The 23,601-nt window shown below is 39.2% G+C and overlaps 1 long non-coding RNA gene across 10 annotated transcripts; it reads left to right on the top strand.

Moving 5' to 3' along the window:
- The first annotated feature begins 17,264 nt into the window (after positions 1-17,264).
- LOC124171464 lies at positions 17,265-21,018 on the top strand. 10 transcript variants are annotated; one of them, XR_006867733.1, is made up of 7 exons: positions 17,273-17,425; positions 17,731-17,789; positions 17,889-17,997; positions 18,236-18,453; positions 18,723-18,923; positions 19,010-19,890; positions 20,030-21,018. It is a non-coding gene; the product is annotated as an uncharacterized LOC124171464 (long non-coding RNA). The 10 variants fall into 10 exon arrangements; XR_006867735.1 differs by having other exon boundaries at positions 17,870-17,997; XR_006867731.1 differs by having other exon boundaries at positions 17,726-17,789.
- Positions 21,019-23,601: the final 2,583 nt, after the last annotated feature.

The raw sequence follows: 23,601 nt of genomic DNA, 5'->3' as shown, positions 1-23,601 counted from the left end.
ATTTAAATTCTTGTCTGGACCTATTATTTAGATACTAGTATCGAACGAAATTCAGTCCTAACCTAAACGTGTCTTAAAGGTGTCCGTGTGCTGTGTGGGAAGTACCTTGTAGACGTTTAATTTTTTATGAGTAAGTGATGTTTTACTTTGAATTAATTATACATGCTATTCTTAATTTCCACTGTTTAACTTAAGAATACCCTATTTATCATTTAAAAATCTGGTATTGAATGGTTGGTTAGTTTTCAGTTTAACAATGTTTAAAGGATTATAATGTTATATTTTGGACAGCATTCACTCCATTTTTATTTATGCCTTTCTATTCATGTGCGTTCCTAGAGGAAGTGTGGTAAGGGAAATGGTCTGTTGGAATAATTTTTACGAGTGTTTCTTTATGACCTGAGATGAAATGAGGAAGAAAATGGGTAGTATTACTCCACCTATTTTGGATGAGGTATTCCTAGGTCTTCTTTCATACAGTTTGTATACAATTCTTATTCAGCCCGTATACAGCCCATGTACAATTCTAATACAGCGTGTATGTAATTTGTGTAAAAATGCATATTTTTATACAAATTGTATATGTACACTCATTTTTGTATATAACTTCCCAGCCAGCACAGAACAGGACGTTGCCCCGTAAATTACGGCAACTTTCTATCAACGATAAAGAAACGGCCGAATACGTTGCTATAAACATGACGGCAACGAGCCAGCAACGAAGGGGCAAAAACACCGTTAAATGTCGCCAACGATAAGGCAACAGTTTCTTTTCGGTGACGTCACAGACGCAAGGGACACCTACCGGCACTATCGAGAACTAACTGAGCAACATCGCGACAGTGGCGCCATCTATCGGGATTTTGTGATATCACGTTGATACTGCTACCATGGCGGGGTATTCCATTAAATTCAAATAATAATTTCTAGGTCTGGGTTTAATAGAGAAATCAACCATTGACAGAATTTTGAAAATAAACTTTTATTTTCGCTGCAAACATTAAAATCCATTAGATATTCAAGCAAACGGTATTAAGAGGTCACAACAGCAATGATATCAAAAGCACCTAACACACCACAGAGCAACTGATTTTGTAATCAGAGCAGCCCCACCTGGGGAAATGACAGTTGGAAAAAACAATGAGCTACAGGGTAGTTCATAACCGAAAATGGAAAGAAATAGGTCTCCATCAATACAAAACAAAATATAATGCTAACCAAAAGATAGCATGATCATTTTCAAGTGGAAATTATAGAATTACAGCAATATTTATGTTAAAGCCTCAAGCACAATGGATCCCCCACGAGGAACAGTACGAAAAATATTAGTCTCACACATGACTCCAATATCAAAATAGGAGAATTAACAAATTATAGTTTTACATCATTAATTATAGTTAGGGTTGAGGTCTTAACATAAACTTGCATTCAATTTTTTGGAGTCTAGATTGAATTCATTTTCAAATTTTCTGTTGCAGCAGATCCTAACAGGCAGGGGAATATTTAAAAAAAGTTATATTTGACATAATATATTGAAGCCTAATTCCGAACACGGAGGCATGAAATGCAATAGCAACACTAGTGTACACTATTTAATGTGGCCTCTCCTTTAGTGGTCAACTCCTTAATCGCCAAGGAACCCAGCCATTTCATACGAGGACATATGCATTCAAGCTTGTGGTGACAGGGAACATCAGCATATGGTAATTAGGAAATGTTATTTTTAAAGAAGTTTTCTTCATACAATTTACACATTCAGTTATTCCCCTAGTAGAAAAAATTGTGTTCTTTTGGTGTTCTTTTTATGTTCATTCAGTGTTCAAGTGTTCTTTTGATGTTCTTTTGGTGTTCTTTTATGTTCACCAATTTCTTGGTGTGTTCTTTTGATGTTCAATTTATGTTCTTTTTATGTTCATCTCAGTGAACACAAAATGAACATTTTTCTTTATGTTCATTTTGTGTTCCCTTTGAGTTCATTTTATGTTCACCATGGTGAACACAATATGAACATTTTTTATGCGTTCATTTTATGTTCACTTTGTGTTCATTTTATGTTCACCATGGTGAACACAAATTGAACATTTTTTTATATGTTCATTTTATGTTCACTATGTTGAACACAAAATGAACATTTTTCTTTGTTGTTCTTTAAAATAAACCAGTATAAAAATTCTCATTCCTTGGAGGTGATTGTGGATAACTGCAGTTCATATGTGTCATGACAAGTAGCTTTACATAAAACAAGTAATACAGATGATTTTGGAGACTTTGTCTACCAAAAATGAGTTTGAATTTCGCCATCTTGAAATCCACAAAACTGTATTTTTTAGCAGTTTTCCATAATATTTCTAGAAATTTAAAATAATGGATTTCCGGGAAAATTATCCCAAAATGAAGGCATATCATCAAAAAATGGACATTGAACGATCCAAGAATGCAATCAAGGAACACCTGAAAACACTCTCAATATGTACTTTATTGCATACTAAACAGGGATAAGGCTTGAGCATTTGGCTGCTACAAATAAGATCGTTTCTAATAAAAGAAGCTGGAAATAAAGTGATTTGAAACTAATCCAATCACTGACATCTAATTCACAAAGATTTGAAAGTGTTTATGGTAATGTTGGAACTTCCCTGAAAGCTTTTTCTTTGTTGTTCAACAAAATGTTCTTTTTATGTTCATTTTGTGTTCTTTTGATGTTCAAAAAAGTGTTCATTTTGTGTTCAAATTATGTTCTTTTTATGTTCACCTAGGATTGTTGACCAGTGATGATGATGAGACGAGTGTTCATTTTGTGTTCTTTTTATGTTCTTTCTGTCACAAAACACATAAAAAGAACATAAAGTGAACATTCAGTGATCATAGAAGGAACACAATTTGAACATTAAATGAACATAAAAAGAACACTGAATGAACACACTTTTTTCTACTAGGGTCACTGCCATAGCAAGGACAATTATGAATGCCCTATTATGAAATTGCTGTGTTCTATGATGATAAGGAAGCTGATCACCACAAGCAAACACACCCTAGCGTTCCTGCAGCATTCTATGTCTCCATATATGGAATAAGCCGTAATCTTCACCACTTCACCAATGGAGCTGTTTAATGGTAGGGCATTCTATAGCATTTGAGTTAGGTTCATAGGAAAGAAATGAACTAAAATTAATTTATTTCAGCTATACGAAAGGCTATTCAACCAAACTTGGACCTATTCCTAGCAGCATTTGGCATTCTGAAAATCATAAAAAATAGGGCATTCAAGAAGGCAAAGAATCATTCCTACTCCCTTGTGAGACAAAAATCTAGCAGCATTAATGACATTTCTAGCTGTGTCTGTCGTTACAGTGATCAGTCGCTGACCTCACCTTATCCAACAATCATGTTATGAGACTACAAGCAAAACTGCCCTTCCACACTAGCAGTTTCTGAGATAGGCAAATTGGAAGAATCATGTTTCTTCGAGACCCCCTTTGAATTGCCTTTCAGAACACTTTCTCGTTTCTTATTCCCTTTCTCTGCTCTGTATTTCAAGGCCTGGAATCATTCCCTGATGCTTCTTTTCATACTGATAGTATCAAATCAGGCTTATTTTGGCTTTTACACTGCCTGCAAAGTATTCATAATTGGATTAGATATTATGCTGAAAATGAAATATGCACATATGCTGAAAAGCTCTATTCATTCAACTGTATTCCAAGATGAGGGAATAAGATAAGGGAGTAAATCGAAAGCACCAATGATTACAAAGTACTTACCAAATGTGACATTTATAATGGAGCTAAAATGCACTTCTAAGGCTATCTTGTTTTCTGAGTGGCCCTTCAAACAGAAAGACACAGCTAACTCATTCTGTATTAGGACAGAACACTTGTTGTTGACTTTTGTTAAGCCCAGTCCTCATTTGATAATTCTGACTGCTCTTAAACATGATGTTCGAAGATCTTTCCTTCATGAAATAAAATCTGAAAAATGAGATAACCAGATAATTAATTATCTATGGTAATTGCTGAGTACCATTGAACATAGTGGCACAGCATTTTTAATTTCTAAGTATATCCCAGAGTTATCATAAAATTAAATATCAACAAGGAGGTAATGATGGTATCATAACTTAAGTTTAAGACTCAAAGTGATAATCTATGGCTGCTATTATGGATAAGCGTTGCAAAAAATAGCATACGCTATTCTGCGGGTCATTATAGCAACGACCCCGTATTATGAATGAGGCGTAGTAATAATTTTGTTCGGAATAGCAGCATTCTATTTCTTGCGCGAGCTATTTGGAAGCTCCGCCTCTTCCCGTATGAAAAACTTTCTGAACAGTTTGCGTAACCAATGAGGGAGAAGATATTTTATATATTTTTCTGTATTTTACGGAATATTGACTTGAAATTATAAATAATTGCTTTATTTACATTTAAAAATTATATTAAACCTTGGAAATATATAATACGCTTTGAAAATCTCATTTAAGAAATCAGCTGTTTGTTGTGGTTGTGATAATTTCCCAATGGCTTCAGACAGGTGGGTTAGGTCATAATTTCGTTGTTATAATGATGATTTATCGGACATAAATATTCAATGATTTACCTATATCCGATCGGTCCTTTACCGTGAGATGTATGCTATGCGAAATAATCATTGAAAGCTAAATATGTTTGATTTTCTTCGTAAATGTGTTAGGCTTCGAAGTCTGTTTGTTGCATATCAGAATTAATATGTATCAACTTTTATTGTATTGCTCGTGACGATATCGTTTTACTGTATGAACTAGAAGCTTTCGTTTCTAATGTTATCTATATATTATATGACTCCCTAATTTCAGTGTTCATTCTCTGTTTAGGAAATGAAGTAGGTGGCAACGTCACAGCTGTGCTTTCATGTATTATGATGGAATAGTATCGATATTTCAGCTGCATATTTGGAAAAAGCAGAGGGAGGTGATGGTGAATTTGAGGATGGATGGAACAGCTGTGAAAGAGTGAATCTAGCAATAGTGAATCGTGTGGAAAGTGCTGTTGTGTCAGTTATCATTGTTTTCGTATCAGCTGATTTTATTATGTGCTCACAGAAATTTTTGATAGACCCTGAACTGTGCCGATAAACTGAAACTTAATTGTGTGAATAACTTACTTGTCTATAGAGGAAACAATTTGTATTCAATTCCACATGATATATATTGCATTAATGATATGTAGTGCATGGATATTCCATTAAACGTTTGTGGTGAATCATATTTGTTCGGAAACTTTATTGGTGTTCGGAGAAATCCTTTGTTTTCAAGCAAGTAATTTAAGTCGACTGCCCGTGTTATAAGTTTGTAAAATTTAATTGTAGAAGGTAGCGAATAGTGGGGAAAATAATTTCGACTCGTTGCATGTATTTGTATATACTGTCCAATTGAGGAAATGAACGGCTGATCAAAGTATATGGTATTATTATGGTAATATATTGTGACGGTACGCTCCCGTGAGCCATGCACCGTCGAACTGAGATTATTATCCGAGTTCTTAATTTTTCGTAGGTTCTGGGGCTCGCGGTCAAGATGGGAACTCGCGGCATTAAACACAATGGCACAGGAAGGGGATGAATGACCTCGTACACAGCGAATGACTGTCATACAAAAATTTATTAGAGAAAAATAAATGAACACTTCTGTCCTTAAACGCTAATGAGGGATGGAATAGTGATGCTGAATTGGGCGAGACATCAATGATACACTTGCAGAAATAAAAATGAAGCAAATATGCCATACACAAAAAGAAAGAGAAATCTTATATCTAATAAATGAGGGATGAGATGATTGTTGGGGTAAATGAACAAAAATGGACAAAAATAACACTGTATACTCTCAGAGATTGCTATGACACGGGCACTCGAAATCTTGCTGCACTTCAAAGGCAATTATTAGTAATGTTCGTCGTTCTACTTTCAAATGTTACATGCTCCACGTTCTGTTCGATCAAAAATGAGTCTGACGTCAACCAGAAGGGATGACGAGAACGGGAGAATCGTGATACAATTAAAAATATGGTCTTCAGACCGAGAAAGAGAGACGTGAGTTTGTGTCAGAAGCCACATGAGTATTAGGATGACACACGTGCACACTGGGGGACTTTCTTCGTACAGGGCGCGTGGGCTGGCTGGAGCGGGGGAGGGATCGGGATTATTTCCCCGTCCCGGGAGAGGGTTTAGAGTACTTAAGTGTCAAAGACGGCGGGTCCGAATCCTGGCCGCCGGGTCACGATGCGTCGATCGCGGGGAACCACCTCCCGCAAATCCTTGGACGATGTCGTGATGTCCTGACGAAAAAGCAAGGACACTTTTATCGTGTCTCGCTGTACTCCACGCTTCTCTCTCCGCACGCCCTTCCCCTGGTCGCGTTGCCCGACCTCCGAAATTGCCGTAGCCCTCGTCTGCCGCAGCCCCGTCTTGTCGCCCCACCTTGGCACTGTCACAGCTGACCTCCGTCTTCTCTAGCGGAACAACTGCCGCTTTCTCAGGAATCCAACCCCACATCCCACAATACCGGGCCTTATATACCCATTACAAAACAAAAGACATGCTAAAGTCTAGCAGACAACATAGGAAAAAGAAAAGAAGGTAGCTCATCACCCGCTGTTGCCGCGCGCCAATATGAATCGGGGAGAAGAGATGGACGCAGAATGCGCCGTGACGAGGCTTTTCGTCACATCGCCCCCCTGCATGGATGCATCTCTTTCCTAAGGGGTGAATGAAAATGATGTGTCCAAACGAAAGAGATGAATCCATGCATATCGCGGAAAGAATAAGCCAGATGAACGAGCAACAAACTAAAACTAAACTTGAGATTCTAAATAGACCCGAGAGCAAATGAAAAAACTTATGAAACAACCCAAGCTGGGTATCAGACACCTTAGGTGTCCTTAACAAGACTAAATCCCTGACATGAAAATTTGAATGGGTCTTGTCTTGACTACGCTTTCTTTTGAGCCCAGCCTTTTTTAACTGGCGGGTGGCAAACAAAATTAAATTTTCCCTCCCGATTTCCGAATCTTCAGTAAAAATCATTTTTGATTTCATCGTTTCCGGAACGGTAATCATCGAGAGACAATTTTCCACTTCTTTTAAAAACGCTATCGGGTGATCGGCGTCTCGAGCGGAGAACACGGGCTTCGTCAATGACTCACTTGATAACGTCGCCGTTGCTACTGGCGTGCCGTTATCCTTCAATGCCTCAAATTCCGCTTCGAGCGATTTTACCCTGCGTTCGTCTATTTCGACGGCATTTTCCTCGTGCTTTTTAAGATTTGCAATGTCATTATAAGAGCGTTCTAGAGCGTCTGTGCGCACCTCTAGGTTTTCAACTTGTGAATCAACCACCCTTTGACATTCATCGCGATCATTTTTCGCGATCTCATTCACCTTTTCTAGGCAATGAGTTTCACCATTGTTTAGTTTATCTTTAATTACGGACTTTTCCTGCCGTAGAATATCATGACAACTATTAACTTCCTGCATTAGAATATCATGACAACTCCTAACTTCCTGTCGTAGATTATGATTAATTTCCTGACGCAATGCTTCAATATTTGTACTCATCTCAGAGCGCATGCTCTGTATGGCTTCATTATTTGTACTCATCTCAGAGCGCATGCTCTGTATGGCTTCATTATTTGTACTCATCTCAGAGCGCATGCTCTGTATGGCTTCATTATTAGCGTTAAGCTGAGCGCTCATATTTTGTAACATCAATAAGATTGTTTTATTAGACACATAATCATCATTAGAATCGTGACTCGATTCGGTTCGGCTGGCTTCGCCCCCCTCGTCACCTTCACGCTGTGTTTTACTTTGCCCATTCACGCCGGAACCCGGCGTATCTAACAGCATTCCCCGGAATGTGTCAGTTAAATCATCGGTTCCCGAATTCGCGCTCTTGTCGTCGGAGTCGTCTACTTCGTTCGCGACCTCCCGATACACGGTAAACGCGGGTGCCTTATCGTCGGACGTATTCATAATTGGATCCCCTTAAACAAAAGGAATAAAACAAAGGGATACCCCAACGACCCGTAGACCACCATTCATCGGCCACAACCACCAAAAAAATAGAAAAGAAAACCGACAACGCAATGGTACAAGAAAAACACACAATCGGATTCAAACTTGAGAATGGATTGCCAATGGCGTGACACTATAACTAACAAATGGTCGACTAACCTGAACCCAATTACATAATGATCACGAGTTCGCTCGTGGTCACGCGCATTCATATGGGTGAAATGCACTAATAGCTGACGCGAGCGCCGAATGATCAAAATGTGCCAATACAGTGGCATCGAAAACGAACATTAAAATTTAAATGCAAATCCCCTCGTGATCGAGCCCCGCGTTGTTGGGCGCCAGATGTGACGGTACGCGCCCAACACGCCGTTTGATCAAAACGTGCCAACCTCGTGGCATCAAAAACGAACATTAAAATTAAATGGCAAGTTCTCCCCTGATCGAGCCCCGCGTTGTCGGGCGCCAGATGTAACGGTACGCGCCCGACACGCCGTTTGATCAAAACGTGCCAACCTCGTGGCATCAAAAACGAACATTAAAATTAAATGCGAGTCCCCTCGTGGTCGGGCCCCGCGTTGTTGGGCGCCAGATGTGACGGAACGCTCCCGTGAGCCATGCACCGTCGAACTGAGATTATTATCCGAGTTCTTAATTTTTCGTAGGTTCTGGGGCTCGCGGTCAAGATGGGAACTCGCGGCATTAAACACAATGGCACAGCAAGGGGATGAATGACCTCGTACACAGCGAATGACTGTCATACAAAAATTTATTAGAGAAAAATAAATGAACACTTCTGTCCTTAAACGCTAATGAGGGATGGAATAGTGATGCTGAATTGGGCGAGACATCAATGATACACTTGCAGAAATAAAAATGAAGCAAATATGCCATACACAAAAAGAAAGAGAAATCTTATATCTAATAAATGAGGGATGAGATGATTGTTGGGGTAAATGAACAAAAATGGACAAAAATAACACTGTATACTCTCAGAGATTGCTATGACACGGGCACTCGAAATCTTGCTGCACTTCAAAGGCAATTATTAGTAATGTTCGTCGTTCTACTTTCAAATGTTACATGCTCCACGTTCTGTTCGATCAAAAATGAGTCTGACGTCAACCAGAAGGGATGACGAGAACGGGAGAATCGTGATACAATTAAAAATATGGTCTTCAGACCGAGAAAGAGAGACGTGAGTTTGTGTCAGAAGCCACATGAGTATTAGGATGACACACGTGCACACTGGGGGACTTTCTTCGTACAGGGCGCGTGGGCTGGCTGGAGCGGGGGAGGGATCGGGATTATTTCCCCGTCCCGGGAGAGGGTTTAGAGTACTTAAGTGTCAAAGACGGCGGGTCCGAATCCTGGCCGCCGGGTCACGATGCGTCGATCGCGGGGAACCACCTCCCGCAAATCCTTGGACGATGTCGTGATGTCCTGACGAAAAAGCAAGGACACTTTTATCGTGTCTCGCTGTACTCCACGCTTCTCTCTCCGCACGCCCTTCCCCTGGTCGCGTTGCCCGACCTCCGAAATTGCCGTAGCCCTCGTCTGCCGCAGCCCCGTCTTGTCGCCCCACCTTGGCACTGTCACAGCTGACCTCCGTCTTCTCTAGCGGAACAACTGCCGCTTTCTCAGGAATCCAACCCCACATCCCACAATACCGGGCCTTATATACCCATTACAAAACAAAAGACATGCTAAAGTCTAGCAGACAACATAGGAAAAAGAAAAGAAGGTAGCTCATCACCCGCTGTTGCCGCGCGCCAATATGAATCGGGGAGAAGAGATGGACGCAGAATGCGCCGTGACGAGGCTTTTCGTCACAATATGGTTTTCATTGAAAGCTATAACTGTTATTATATTTGGCGAGTTAGTGTGTTCACACAAGCTTGAAAATTTTCAAGAATCGACCTGATAGCCTACATTGAGGATATTTTTAGTAGCAAGTCAAGTGATGAAATAAAATTATGAATTGTAAATATGAATAAAACACGGAAAATTTGGGCTAATGGTAGTAATTATTTGCATTAATTGTTATTGTTTTCGTAATGTCGATGAAGCAAGCTTTTGCTTCATATATTAAGCTCGAATGTTAATTCCTAACCAAATCACTTAACTAGTTAAATATTCATCACTTATGCTACTATTATTTAATTAAAATAAAGCTGATATAATTTTATTTTTGGCTATTATTCCATGTTTCAATGCTTGATTAGGTTACTTTAACCTCAGAAAAACAATTCGACATCGCAATGCGCACGTTTTCTGGTTGCAATACCGAATTGCTCGGCATCGAAGACCGCGTAATATTATAGCAAGCCTACCGGTTGCAATTCGCCGTTCATAATAGTAAATAGCAACGGGCCTATGCTATTCTGAGAATTACGTCTTCCGGTGTAGTAAAAACACGAATTGCAACCGTTCGTAATACCAAATAGCATAGGCGTTGCAATACGCTATATTATAGCAACATCGGTTGCAATAATGAAGAATAGCATAATGCTATTCCATCCATAATAGCAGCCTATATAAAGTACCATGAGCATATTAACACTTAGGAGGCTATGAAGTCAAACAGTTGACAATGTAAATGAAATACCAACCAAATACTCCTCTTTCAGGTTCTTTCCCAGCTAACAATAGCAGTGAAGATTTCTCATGATTTGCACCGGATAAGGTCCTCCAGATCTCATTCAAACGTTTCGACAAGCAACTTACCCATCGTCTTCAGGGATTCAAGAACCAAACGATTTAGGAATCCAACCTTGGATTCCAGAATCCCTGGAGACGATTGGTGAGTTGCTTGCGGAAACATTGGAAGGAGAAATGGAGGACCTTACCCGGTGCAAATCCCGAGAAATCTTCCCCGATACCTCTGACCTCATTGGGTGCACCAAGTGCTAACAATTGGACTTCACTGATTCTTCAGAAATAACACTCCAATTCTATAGAAAAGTTTAAGGCTCCTTCACTCCAACATTGTTTGAGGAATCTTTAAGTGCAACCTTTCCTTCTTAGGAGGCACTCATGCAACTGAAAACAGAATAGATAAGCTTTACACTTACATTTGCACATGATAAAGCACTCAAAAAAGCAAATTCTTATATGCAAACATTTACCAGGTGATGGTGGTTTCAGTATTCTGTCATCATCAGTCTCCATGGATGAAGAATTACTTACATCAGGATACTTTCAATTCTTTTTTGTCCTTTTCCTTTCCCAGTATTTTTTAATTTCAGCGACTAAAATGCCTCCATGTCTGTTCTCCATCTTCACAAGTAGCCATCTCTGTTCAATAGCGATGGCTGCCACTACAGTCTCTGGAAGATAATTATGATAAAATGTCACCATTAGCCACACATTTCAAAGCATGCAGTCAATGTCAAAATTAACTAAAATAAAAATATTTAATACTTGGCTTAGAGAACTAGTAACATGTACAAACAAGTCAGTGCTCTCACACACACACACACACACCATGAAACAACCCCTTTGAATACATTTAAAAGGCACCCTGCCCTTCCTAGTCAAAGATGTTAATCCTCCCTTTAATCTAAACAAATGTTCACAAATATTGTTGCAAACTCACCAAATGGAGGCATGCAGAACTTTACGCCCAAGATTCCTCACTGAGTCGAGAGCCATTTTATGACCTGTGACACTGAAGACCAGTTATAGCCTAGGGTAATATTCAATAATCTTATCTCCATCCAATTTCACCCATGAATGTGCAAAAGCCTGCACTGAGAGGCCAGTAAATTTTTTTAAGTGGAAGAAATATTAACACTTGCCAAGGCATCCTGAAAAAAGAGGAAAAAAAAATAATGACTATGAGGCGTTCACTCTTCAGTTACTTAAAAACATGAGATCATAAAATTCCATTGAAAGTAAAGTTAATTATTGTATATGAAGACTAGTTAACAGTGATGCATTAAATGATTGCACACTCCAGCAATTGAGGAAAAATCTCTGCGATTCTGCTAAATTTTACTGCTCAAATCATGACTATGAGGCGTTCACTCTTCAGTTACTTAAAAACATGTGATCATAAAATTCCATTGAAAGTAAAGTTAATTATTGTATATGAAGACTAGTTAATAGTGATGCATTATAAATGATTGCACACTCCAGCAATAGGGAAATTGCATACTTTTTATAAACAGTATGCTGATATACTACAGTAAACACTTAGTACCGCAATGTACTTTTTTCCGCTTAAAATTCAGTTTTTACCCTAGAAAATGACTCCCAAAAGTCTCCCGAGTTTCGCGGGCTAAAAAATACCGCCCCCACTAATCTTTGGCCGTGACGTCATAGTTCAGTAGGAGTACAGATCCAAGCCCAGTAACTGCAGGTTTGGAAGAGCCACGTTACGTTTAAAGGATAACATGGCTGAAATAAGGAAAAATTACAAGTGGTGCATTGTTCCTCTGTGCAATAACACCCCAGAAAAAATTTTCGTCTGCATTCCCACGGAGGAAATTAGAAGAAAAGCCTTGATGCATGCCGTCTGTCGGGATGAGCGTTACGGAAAAATAAGAGTATAATAAACGGAATGATAAACCCGTGTGCTATGTGAGCGAAGATAACTTTAATATTAATAATATATCCATATTTCATTGACTGAATAACTTGAAACTGAGATTTTTCGATAATTCGGCCGCCGTAGAATAAAAACTCAACTTCACAACAAAAATCAAGATAGGTGTTTCTCGATGGTTATGATGGACTCAAATTATTTATGGCACTTGTTCAATTTCAGTTACGGAAGGACATAGAAAATTCCATGATGTTTAAAATCAAGGGAGGAAATATGAAAATACAGAGCAACGTTGATCCTCATGCATTCGAGTGCCAGCCAAGAAGACAGCGTTTTCTTCTATACTGTCGGCGTCAAAATGATGTGCCGCAGTACTTTGCAAATTTATATCCTGGCTTCACTGCATGCTATAATAATGAACTATATGTCATTTTAAAGGAAATTTTATCCTAAATTCTGATTTATTTTATTAAAAAAATTGAAAAATGTATAGACACGGCCAGTGCAATATAAATGACTCCGCGCACCGAAAAATTAGCCGTTTTGTCAACTTCATGAACTTTGCAACTCAACCTAAGGAAAACTACTACGTCTACAGCATTCATCTTCCACATTAATTTACACTCGTCAGTGCGGATTAATAAAATGGCTTTTGGGTATTTTTAGAACTTATATTTTGTTATAAATTAATGAAAATATTTAAACATTAGCTTGTCCCAAAGATAAAGGAAGTTGTAGATGGAAAAAGAATGGAATCCAGAGGTGGTCACAAAAAATGAATCGCAGCATTCTTTGATTTTATTCTACGCCGGCTTGCTTTTCAGAAAAAGTTGAGTCACAATGAGGAATGTTCCGCGGCCCTTGATTTGGAAACTGTGGAGATAGAGGAAGACGTGGATCAGCAATTTCCATTTAGTTGGTTGTCAGGATAAACCAAGGATCCATTTAAAGGCTGTTAGGCCATCGTATAAAGATAGGACTGATGTGCAACTCAGGGGAAATGGGATGTTTGAGGGAAAGTCAAACCCAAAGTTGTCCAAAGAATGTCCAGTTCTATGTTGCTCTTTCCCAGTTAAAACTAAATAGAAATTGGATTGGGATGATATTTTCACCACGGGTTCCAGTGATAGTGAGAGTGCAGGTGATCATGGTCATCGTCGAAGGTCATCCCTCAAGGATTTCCGATACGGAATTTTTAAGTGACAACCGATCGCAATGACGATGAGCTCGCCTTTAGAGTAGGTTTCAGATATATCGTGAGAAAAGCTCCCAAAATGTATTAAAGACTCTGTTTGGAAAATATTCCAATTTTAATGTTACTTTAGGAAGGCCTTCTAATTACAAAGTAACTTATTAACACCTGAAGACGTTGTATTTATTATATTAATCGAAATGCGAATGACCGATTTTTTCTGCAGAATAGGAAGTGGTTTCGGGGTTTTGAGTTACAAGATGGTAGATTGTGTTGGAAGTTCGTCTATATTATCGCTACTAAATTGAAACATTAATAGTCTGGCTTCCTCAGAGCTTCCTGTCGCCCTCCAGGCAAGGTATTTTTAAGTTGAAAGTATCATCGACAGCTTCGAGGTGAAAATAAGTTCACCGTAAGACTCTACCGGACTGCCAAAAGAATACACACATCACATGAGTATACGCTTTCGCCAATATTATACGCAATTCTCACTTTGTTATGAACTATAAAACATTTCAGATGCACATCAGCTACCTTTCCATTTCTCGGCATCGACTTTCCGCGCCGACGAAGTCTACAGTTTCACTAAAGTACCTTATTATCATGATGGAATCAGTAACAGGAAGCTTGCTAGGATCAGCCTAAGAATAACCATATTCCTTCATCTTTACGCAATCTATCGCTTTCAATGGAGGAGAAATAGATCAAATAATAGCCCTGAAGTCACAATGAACAACTCCGATACGTCTGCACTTCAATAAATGAATCATAACCACGCCGTCGCATGTATTCCAGTGTGCAACCTCTACTATGGCCGTGCCGCCGTCCGCCGTGCCTCCTCGTACTGAACTATGACGTCACTTTTCTGCCAGCCAATCATCGGGCGTTTTCGCTTCTCACTTGAATTTGAAAATTCTCGTGAACTTTGATGCATTAAATATCGCAAACCACGTCATAAAATAATAAAAAAACTTTCACCGAGGTATGCAAACATATATTTTTATATAATTTTGGGGCTATTGATTATATCTGAAATATATGCAAGTTCCCTATTGAGGAAAAATCTCTGCGATTCTGCTAAATTTTACTGCTCAACTCAATATTTCAAGAGTTTTTGGTAGGGGGTGAGTTCTCACCAACGTGCAGTACTGAACAGTTGCACTCCATTGAATGAAAAACTTAAGCGTTCCATCGTGCACCCACAAACTCGCAGTATGAGCACCCACCAGACATACATCGATCCATACAATAGAAACACAACAGAACTAACTCAATGGTAATGAAAACTTAAGTGTACTGTTAATGAATTTCATAATGAACGACGGTAAACAGAGTCTAGACTTACCTTTCACGAATCCTGGCGGAATACGGTGGTTGAACTCTCGAAGAGGCTTTTAACTTGCACTGCCCTCGCCAAAGCCAAAAAAACTTGTAACCACTGAACACTTTTTCTCACTAAGAACACGATTTAACAAGAGTTAAAATCACTCGCGAAAACTTACGCTAGTGAAAATTACAAACGAAAATTCACGTCAGTGAAAATTAGGAATACAATAAGGTCAGAGTACGACGGGTGGACATGAAAGTGATAATGGAGAAGCTGAAACCACGTTAAGTTTGACGGATGAAGTAAATGAACAATTTATGTAAAATTAAAATTCTTGAAAAAATCTTTTACTAAAGGTTTGATGAACGAAAACCGTCCCTCGACCATTCAAAAAGGAGAAAAGCATCACGACGAACACAAAGCATGAATTCACATATCAACAAAGTTATGTACCAAAGTTACTATGGCTACCGGCAACGGCGGATAACGGGTTCTTGTTCTTCCCAAAGTGCATTTCGCATTGCGCGCACGATGGTTTCGCATGGCCTCGCCGCCTCGCTGTCGTGAGCAGACGATATGATCGAGCGTAAAATTTCATGCGAAGGAGGAAATCGTAATGGTACAGCCTTTAATTATCAATGGTATTTTATTAATTTCACTTCGCCGATAATAAATATCCAGAGAATCGTCAACCTTGAGAGACGCTTATTATATTATCTCCATCTTTATCCATCGCCACCGAGTGACTTGGAGACATATTAATTAATAAATCCACAAAATCGTCGAATAAATACCACTTATCCCATAAAACACATTATGCAAAGTTAATTGCGTAAGTCGTGAAACCTTTTATTTCTAGCAGATCGTTAATTAGAGCGAATGCATTCACATAAAATGAGACATGAAGCAGCCGTCCAAACTGAGCAACTTCACGGCAACGCGTTGCCGTCATGTTGATATCATCCACGGCGCAACGTCAAAGGATAAACTGTTGCCGCTTCGTTGTCTTGGACGTTTACATAAACGTCGGCGAGTGTGCTGGCTGGGATGACGTGCATAGGACTGACAGGATTGTGACTGTACTACCTTGACCACAATAAGGAGAGGGCTTAAGCCCTCATAGCTTTACATACATGTACCAGTATAATTGGCATTAATTGCAGTAAACAGCAACCTTTGTCATTGGAGGTATCCAGTAAATACGTTGAGAGAGAGAAAGCGTCTGCTTTAATAACTTTGGGGCCAATAACAATAAACTCCTCATAGATCTGAGGTTCAAGATCGTGGAAATGCTGCCTCAAGAAAACAACAGCATGGCAGCAGTCAAAAAAGAGGGACGGAGCGACAGAAAAGTTTAAATTATATGCTTGTGAAGCAAGGTTCATGCATATTGAAGGCTTTCGGGGGCAGCTTCATTATAATATGATTTGCCAAGCAAGCTTTTGTAGCCATTACAGACAGCATCATCAGGCGATGAAACATAAAAAAAAATTCATTGCCCAATGATGCACTCTGTAATGGCCACAAAAGCTTGCTTGACAAATCATAACACGCAGATGCCCCCGAAAGTCTTCAATACGAAACACAAGAGGTGGCTGGAAAGATGATAAAATGCTTCGTGTGTAGGTGCCCAGCCAGCACACTCGCCGACGTTTATGTAAACGTCCAAGACAACGAAGCGGCAACAGTTTATCCTTTGACGTTGCGCCGTGGATGATATCAACATGACGGCAACGCGTTGCCGTGAAGTTGCTCAGTTTGGACGGCTGCTTCATATCCTATTTCATGTGAATGCATTCGCTCTAATTAACGATCTGCTAGAAATAAAAGGTTTCACGACTTACGCAATTAACTTTGCATAATGTGTTTTATGGGATAAGTGGTATTTATTCGACTATTTTGTGGATTTATAAATTAATATGTCTCCAAGTCACTCGGTGGCGATGGAAAAAGATTGAGATAATATAATAAGCGTCTCTCAAGGTTGACGATTCTCTGGATATTTATTATCGGCGAAGTGAAATTACTAAAATACCATTGATAATTAAAGGCTGTACCATTACGATTTCCTCCTTCGCATGAAATTTTACGCTCGATCATATCGTCTGCTCACGACAGCGAGGCCATGCGAAACCATCGTACGCGCAATGCGAAATGCACTTTGGGAAGAACCCGTTATCCGCCGTTGCCGGTAGCCATAGTAACTTTGGTACATAGCTTTGTTGATATGTGAATTCATGCTTTGTGTTCGTCGTGATGCTTTTCTCCTTTTTGAATGGTCGAGGGACGGTTTTCGTTCACCAAACCTTTAGTAAATAGATTTTTTCAAGAACTTTAATTTTACTTAAATTGTTCATTTACTTCATCCGTCAAACTTAACGTGGTTTCAGCTTCTCCATTTTCACTTTTCATTTCATTTCACCTTCATATCCGATTATTATGTCCACCCGTCGTACTCTGACCTTATTGTATTCCTAATTTTCACTGACGTGAATTTTCGTTTGTAATTTTCACTAACTTAAGTTTTCGCGAGTGATTTTAACTCTTGTTAAATCGTGTTCTTAGTGAGAAAAAGTGTTCAGTGGTTACAAGTTTTTTTGGCTTTGGCTAGGGCAGTGCAAGTTAGAAGCCTCTTCGAGGGTTCAACCACCGTATTCCGCCAGGATTCGTGAAAGGTAAGTCTAGACTCTGTTTACCGTCGTTCATTATGAAATTCATTAACAGTACACTTAAGTTTTCATTACCATTGAGTTAGTTCTGTTGTGTTTCTATAGTATGGATCGATGTATGTCTGGTGGGTGCTCATACTGCGAGTTTGTGGGTGCACGATGGAACGCTTAAGTTTTTCATTCAATGGAGTGCAACGTTCAGTACTGCACGTTGGTGAGAACTCACCCCTACCAAACACTCTTGAAATATTGAGTTGAGCAGTAAAATTTAGCATAATCGCAGAGATATTTCCTCAGTTACTGGAGTGTGCAATCATTTAATGCATCACTATTAACTAGTCTTCATATACAATAATTAACTTTACTTTCAATGGAAATTTATGATCTCATGTTTTTAAGTAACTGAAGAGTGAACGCCTCATAGTCATGATTTTTTTTCCTCTTTTTTTCAGGATGCCTTGGCAAGTGTTAATATTTCTTCCACATAAAAAAATTTACTGGCCTCACAGTGCAGGCTTTTGCATAGTCATGGGTAAAATTGGATGGAGATAAGATTATTGAATATTACCCTAGGCTATAACTGGTCTTCAGTGCCACAGGTCATAAAATGGCTCTCGACTCAGTGAGGAATGGGGTATCTTGGGCGTGAAGTTCTGCATGCCTCCATTTGGTGAGTTTGCAACAATATTTGTGAGCATTTGTTTTGATTAAAGGGAGGGTTAACATCTTTGACTTGCAAGGGCAGGGTGCCTTTTAAATGTATTCAAAGGGGTTGTTTCATGGTGTGTGTGTGTGTGTGAGAGCACTGACTTGGTTGTACATGTTAAACTAGTTCTCTAAGCCAAGTATTAAATATTTTTATTTTAGTTAATTTTGACATTGACTTCATGCTTTGAAATGTGTGGCTAATGGTGGCATTTTATAATAATCATCTTCCAGAGACTGTAGCGGCAGCTGTCGCTATTGAACAGAGATGGCTACTTGTGAAGACGGAGAACAGACATGGAGGCATTTTAGTCACTGAAATCAAAAAATACTGGGAAAGGAAAAGGACAAAAAAGAATTGAAAGTATCCTGATGTAAGTAATTCTTCATCTATGGAGACTGATGATGACAGAATACTGAAACCACCATCACCTGGTAAATGTTTGCATATAAGAATTTGCTTTTTTGAGTGCTTTATCATGTGCAAATGTAAGTGTAAAGCTTATCTATTCTGTTTTCAGTTGCATGAGTGCCTCCTAAGAAGGAAAGGTTGCACTTAAAGATTCCTCAAACAATGTTGGAGTGAAGGAGCCTTAAACTTTTCTATAGAATTGGAGTGTTATTTCTGAAGAATCAGTGAAGTCCAATTGTTAGCACTTGGTGCACCCAATGAGGTCAGAGGTATCGGGGAAGATTTCTCAGGATTTGCACCAGGTAAGGTCCTCCATTTCTCCTTCCAATGTTTCCGCAAGCAACTCACCAATCGTCTCCAGGGATTCTGGAATCCAAGGTTGGATTCCTAAATCGTTTGGTTCTTGAATCCCTGAAGACGATGGGTAAGTTGCTTGTCGAAACGTTTGAATGAGATCTGGAGGACCTTATCCAGTGCAAATCATGAGAAATCTTCACTGCTATTGTTTGCTGGGAAAGAACCTGAAAGAGGAGTATTTGGTTGGTATTTCATTTACATTGTCAACTGTTTGACTTCATAGCCTCCTAAGTGTTAATATGCTCATGGTACTTTGTATAGATTATCACTTTGAGTCTTAAACTTAAGTTATGGTACCATCATCACCTCCTTGTTGATATTTAATTTTATGATAACTCTGGGATATACTTAGAAATTAAAAATGCTGTGCCACTATGTTCAATGGTTCTCAGCAATTACCATAGATAATTAATTATCTGGTCATCTCATTTTTCAGATTTTATTTCATGAAGGAAAGATCTTCGAACATCATCTTTAAGAGCAGTCAGAACAATCAAATGAGGACTGGGCTTAACAAAAGTAAAAAACAAGTGTTCTACCCTAACATAGAATGAGTTAGCTGTGTCTTTCTGTTTGAAGGGACACTCAGAAAACAAGAAGTGCATTTTAGCTCCATTATAAATGTCTCATTTGGTAAGTATTTTTTAATCATTGGTGCTTTCGATTTACTCTTCCCTTATCTTGGAATACAGTTGAATGAAAAGAGCTTTTCAGCATATGTTCATATTTCATATTCAGCATAATATCTAATCCAATTATGATTACCTTGCAGGGAGTGTAAAAGCCAAAATAAGCCTGATTTGATACTATCAGTGTGAAAAGAAGCATCAGGGAATGATCCCAGGCCTCAAAATACAGAGCAGAGAAAGGGAATAAGAAACGAGAAAGTGTTCTGAAAGGCAACTCAAAGGGGATCTCGAAGAAACATGATTCTTCCAATTTGCCTATCTCAGAACCTGTCAGTGTGGAAAGGCAGTTTTGTTTGTAGTCTCATAACATGATTGTGGGATAAGGTGAGGTCAGCGACTGATCACTGTTACGACAGACACAGCTATGTCATTAATGCTCCTTGATTTTTGCCTGACAAGGGAGAAGGAATGTTTCTTCACCTTCTTAAATGCCCTATTTTTTATGATTTTTCAAAATGCCAAATGCTGCTAGGAATAGGTCCAAGTTTGGTTGAATAGCCTTTCGTATAGCTGAAATAAATTAATTTTACTTCATTTCTTTCCTGTGAACCTAGCTCAAATGCTATAGAATGCCCTACCCTTAAACAGCTCCATGGAGTGGTGAAGCTTACGTCTTATTCCATATATGGAGGCATAAAATGCTGCAGGAACGCTAGGGTGTGTTAGCTTGTGGTGATCTGCTTCCTTATTGTCATAGAACACAGCAATTTAATAATAGGGCATTCATAATAGGGCATCGTGCTTGCTATGGCAGTGAACAACTGAATGTGTACATTGTATGAAGAAAACTTCTTTAAAAATAACATTTCCTAATTACCACATGCTAATGTTCCCTGTCACCACAACCTTGAATGTGTATGTCCTTGTATGAAATGGCTGTGTTCCATGGTAATTAAGTAGTTGACCACTAAAATGAGAGGCCACATTAAATAGTGCACACTGGTGTTGCTATTGCATTTCATGCCTCCGTGTTCGGAATAAGACTTCAATATGTTATGTCAAATATAACTTTACAAAACATTCCCCTGCCTGATAGGATCTGCTGCAACAGAAAATTTGAAAGTAAATTAAATCTAGACTCCAAAAAATTGAATGCAAGTTTCTGTTAAGACCTCAACCCTTACTGGGTGCTTTCCATTCATTGACACACGTCGACACAAGTCGACTTGCGTCGTGGATTTCGTGTTCCATTCGGTGTGTGTCGCCGACTGTTGTGACACAAGTCAACAAACGGTAACGCACAGGAATAGGAGAGGTATAAACAAATGCCGCGAGCCAACACAAGTCGACTCATGAGTCGCATGAATGGAAAGCACCCACTATGTAATTAATGATGTAAAACTATAATTTGTTTATTCTCCTATATTGATATTGGAGTCATGTGTGAGATTGATATTTTTCGTACTGTTCCTCGTGGGGGATCTATTGTGCTTGAGGCTTTAACATAAATATTGCTGTAATTCTATAATTTCCACTTGAAAATGATCATGCTATCTTTTGGTTAGCATTATATTTTGTTTTGTATTGATGGAGACCTATTTCTTTCCATTTTCGGTTATGAACTACCCTGTAGCTCATTGTTTTTTCCAACTGTCATTTCCCCAGGTGGGGCTGCTCTGATTACAAAATCAGTTGCTCTGTGGTGTGTTAGGTGCTTTTGATATCATTGCTGTTGTGACCTCTTAATACCGTTTGCTTGAATATCTAATGGATTTTAATGTTTGCAGCGAAAATAAAAGTTTATTTTCAAAATTCTGTCAATGATTGATTTCTCTATTAAACCCAGACCTATCAATTATTATTTGAATTTATTGGAATACCCCGCCATGGTAGCAGTATCAACGTGGTATCAAAAAATCCCGCTAGATGGCACCACAGTCGCGATGCTGCCCAGTTAGTTCTCGAAAGTGCCGGTAGGTGTCCCTTGTGTCTGTGACGTCACCGAAAAGAAACTGTTGCTTTATCGTTGGCGACATTTAACGGCATTTTTGCCCCTTCGTTGCTGCCTCGTTGCCGTCATGTTTATAGCAACGTATTCGGCCGTTTCTTTATCGTTGATGGAAAGTTGCCGTAATTTAAGGTGCAACGTCCTGTTCTGTGCTGGCTGGGATGTTTGAGTGCTATCAGCTATTTTTTGGTTTCATTGTATTGTTATGAAGTTGCTGAGATGCTCTACTTTTTAATTCACATATCAATGTTTGACCTAGTAGTGTGGTTGCTATTCAGTGCTCACGTGCCTATTAATGCATTGCATTCACAACTGTCCTTTGCTGATTGTGTTGAAGTGCCCCTGACTGTCAGTTGGTTTAATTGCCTTGCATGGTTATGCTGGGGTGTGCTGCCATTTGCTTCATATGCATGTGATAAGCAAGTTGTCTGATTGCTATTCGGTGCTCACGTCCCTATTAATGCATTGCATTCACAACTGTCCTTTGCTGATTGTGTTGAAGTGTCCCTGACTGTTAGTTGGTTTAATTGTCTTGCATGGTTATGCTGGGGTGTACTGCCTTTTGCTTCATATGCAAGTGTTGTGGCGAGTTATCTGATACCTATTCAGTGCTCACGTTCCTATTAATACATTGCATTCACAACTGTCCTTTGCTGATTGTGTTGAAGTGTCCCTGACTGTTAGTTGGTTTAATTGTCTTGCATGGTTATGCTGGGGTGTACTGCCTTTTGCTTCATATGCAAGTGTTCTGGCGAGTTATCTGATAACTATTCAGTGCTCACGTTCCTATTAATACATTGCATTCACAACTGTCCTTTGCTGATTGTGTTGAAGTGCCCCTGACTGTCAGTTGATTTAATTGTCTTGCATGGCTATGCTGGGGTGTACTGCCATTGGCTTCATATGCAAGTGTTGGGGCGAGTTATCTGATAACTATTCAGTGCTCACGTTCCTATTAATGCATTGCATTCACAACTGTCCTTTGCTGATTGTGTTGAAGTGCCCCTGACTGTCAGTTGATTTAATTGTCTTGCATGGCTATGCTGGGGTGTACTGCCATTGGCTTCATATGCAAGTGTTGTGGCGAGTTATCTGATAACTATTCAGTGCTCACGTTCCTATTAATGCATTGCATTCACAACTGTCCTTTGCTGATTGTGTTGAAGTGCCCCTGACTGTCAGTTGATTTAATTGTCTTGCATGGTTATGCTGGGGTGTACTGCCATTTGCTTCATATGCATGTGATAAGCAAGTTGTCTGATTGCTATTCGGTGCTCACGTTCCTATTAATACATTGCATTCACAACTGTCCTTTGCTGATTGTGTTGAAGTGTCCCTGACTGTCAGTTGATTTAATTGTCTTGCATGGCTATGCTGGGGTGTACTGCCTTTTGCTTCATATGCAAGTGTTGTGACGAGTTATCTGATAACTATTCAGTGCTCACGTTCCTATTAATGCATTGCATTCACAACTGTCCTTTGCTGATTGTGTTGAAGTGCCCCTGACTGTCAGTTGATTTAATTGTCTTGCATGGCTATGCTGGGGTGTACTGCCATTGGCTTCATATGCAAGTGTTGTGGCGAGTTATCTGATAACTATTCTTTGCTCACGTTCCTATTAATGCATTGCATTCACAACTGTCCTTTGCTGATTGTGTTGAAGTGTCCCTGACTGTTAGTTGGTTTAATTGTCTTGCATGGTTATGC

The sequence above is a fragment of the Ischnura elegans genome, chromosome X, assembly GCF_921293095.1.
Source record: "Ischnura elegans chromosome X, ioIscEleg1.1, whole genome shotgun sequence".
NCBI lineage: Eukaryota > Metazoa > Arthropoda > Insecta > Odonata > Coenagrionidae > Ischnura > Ischnura elegans.
The sequence above is the reverse complement of the archived record's forward strand: the minus strand, read 5'-3'. Positions and strand labels throughout refer to the sequence as shown.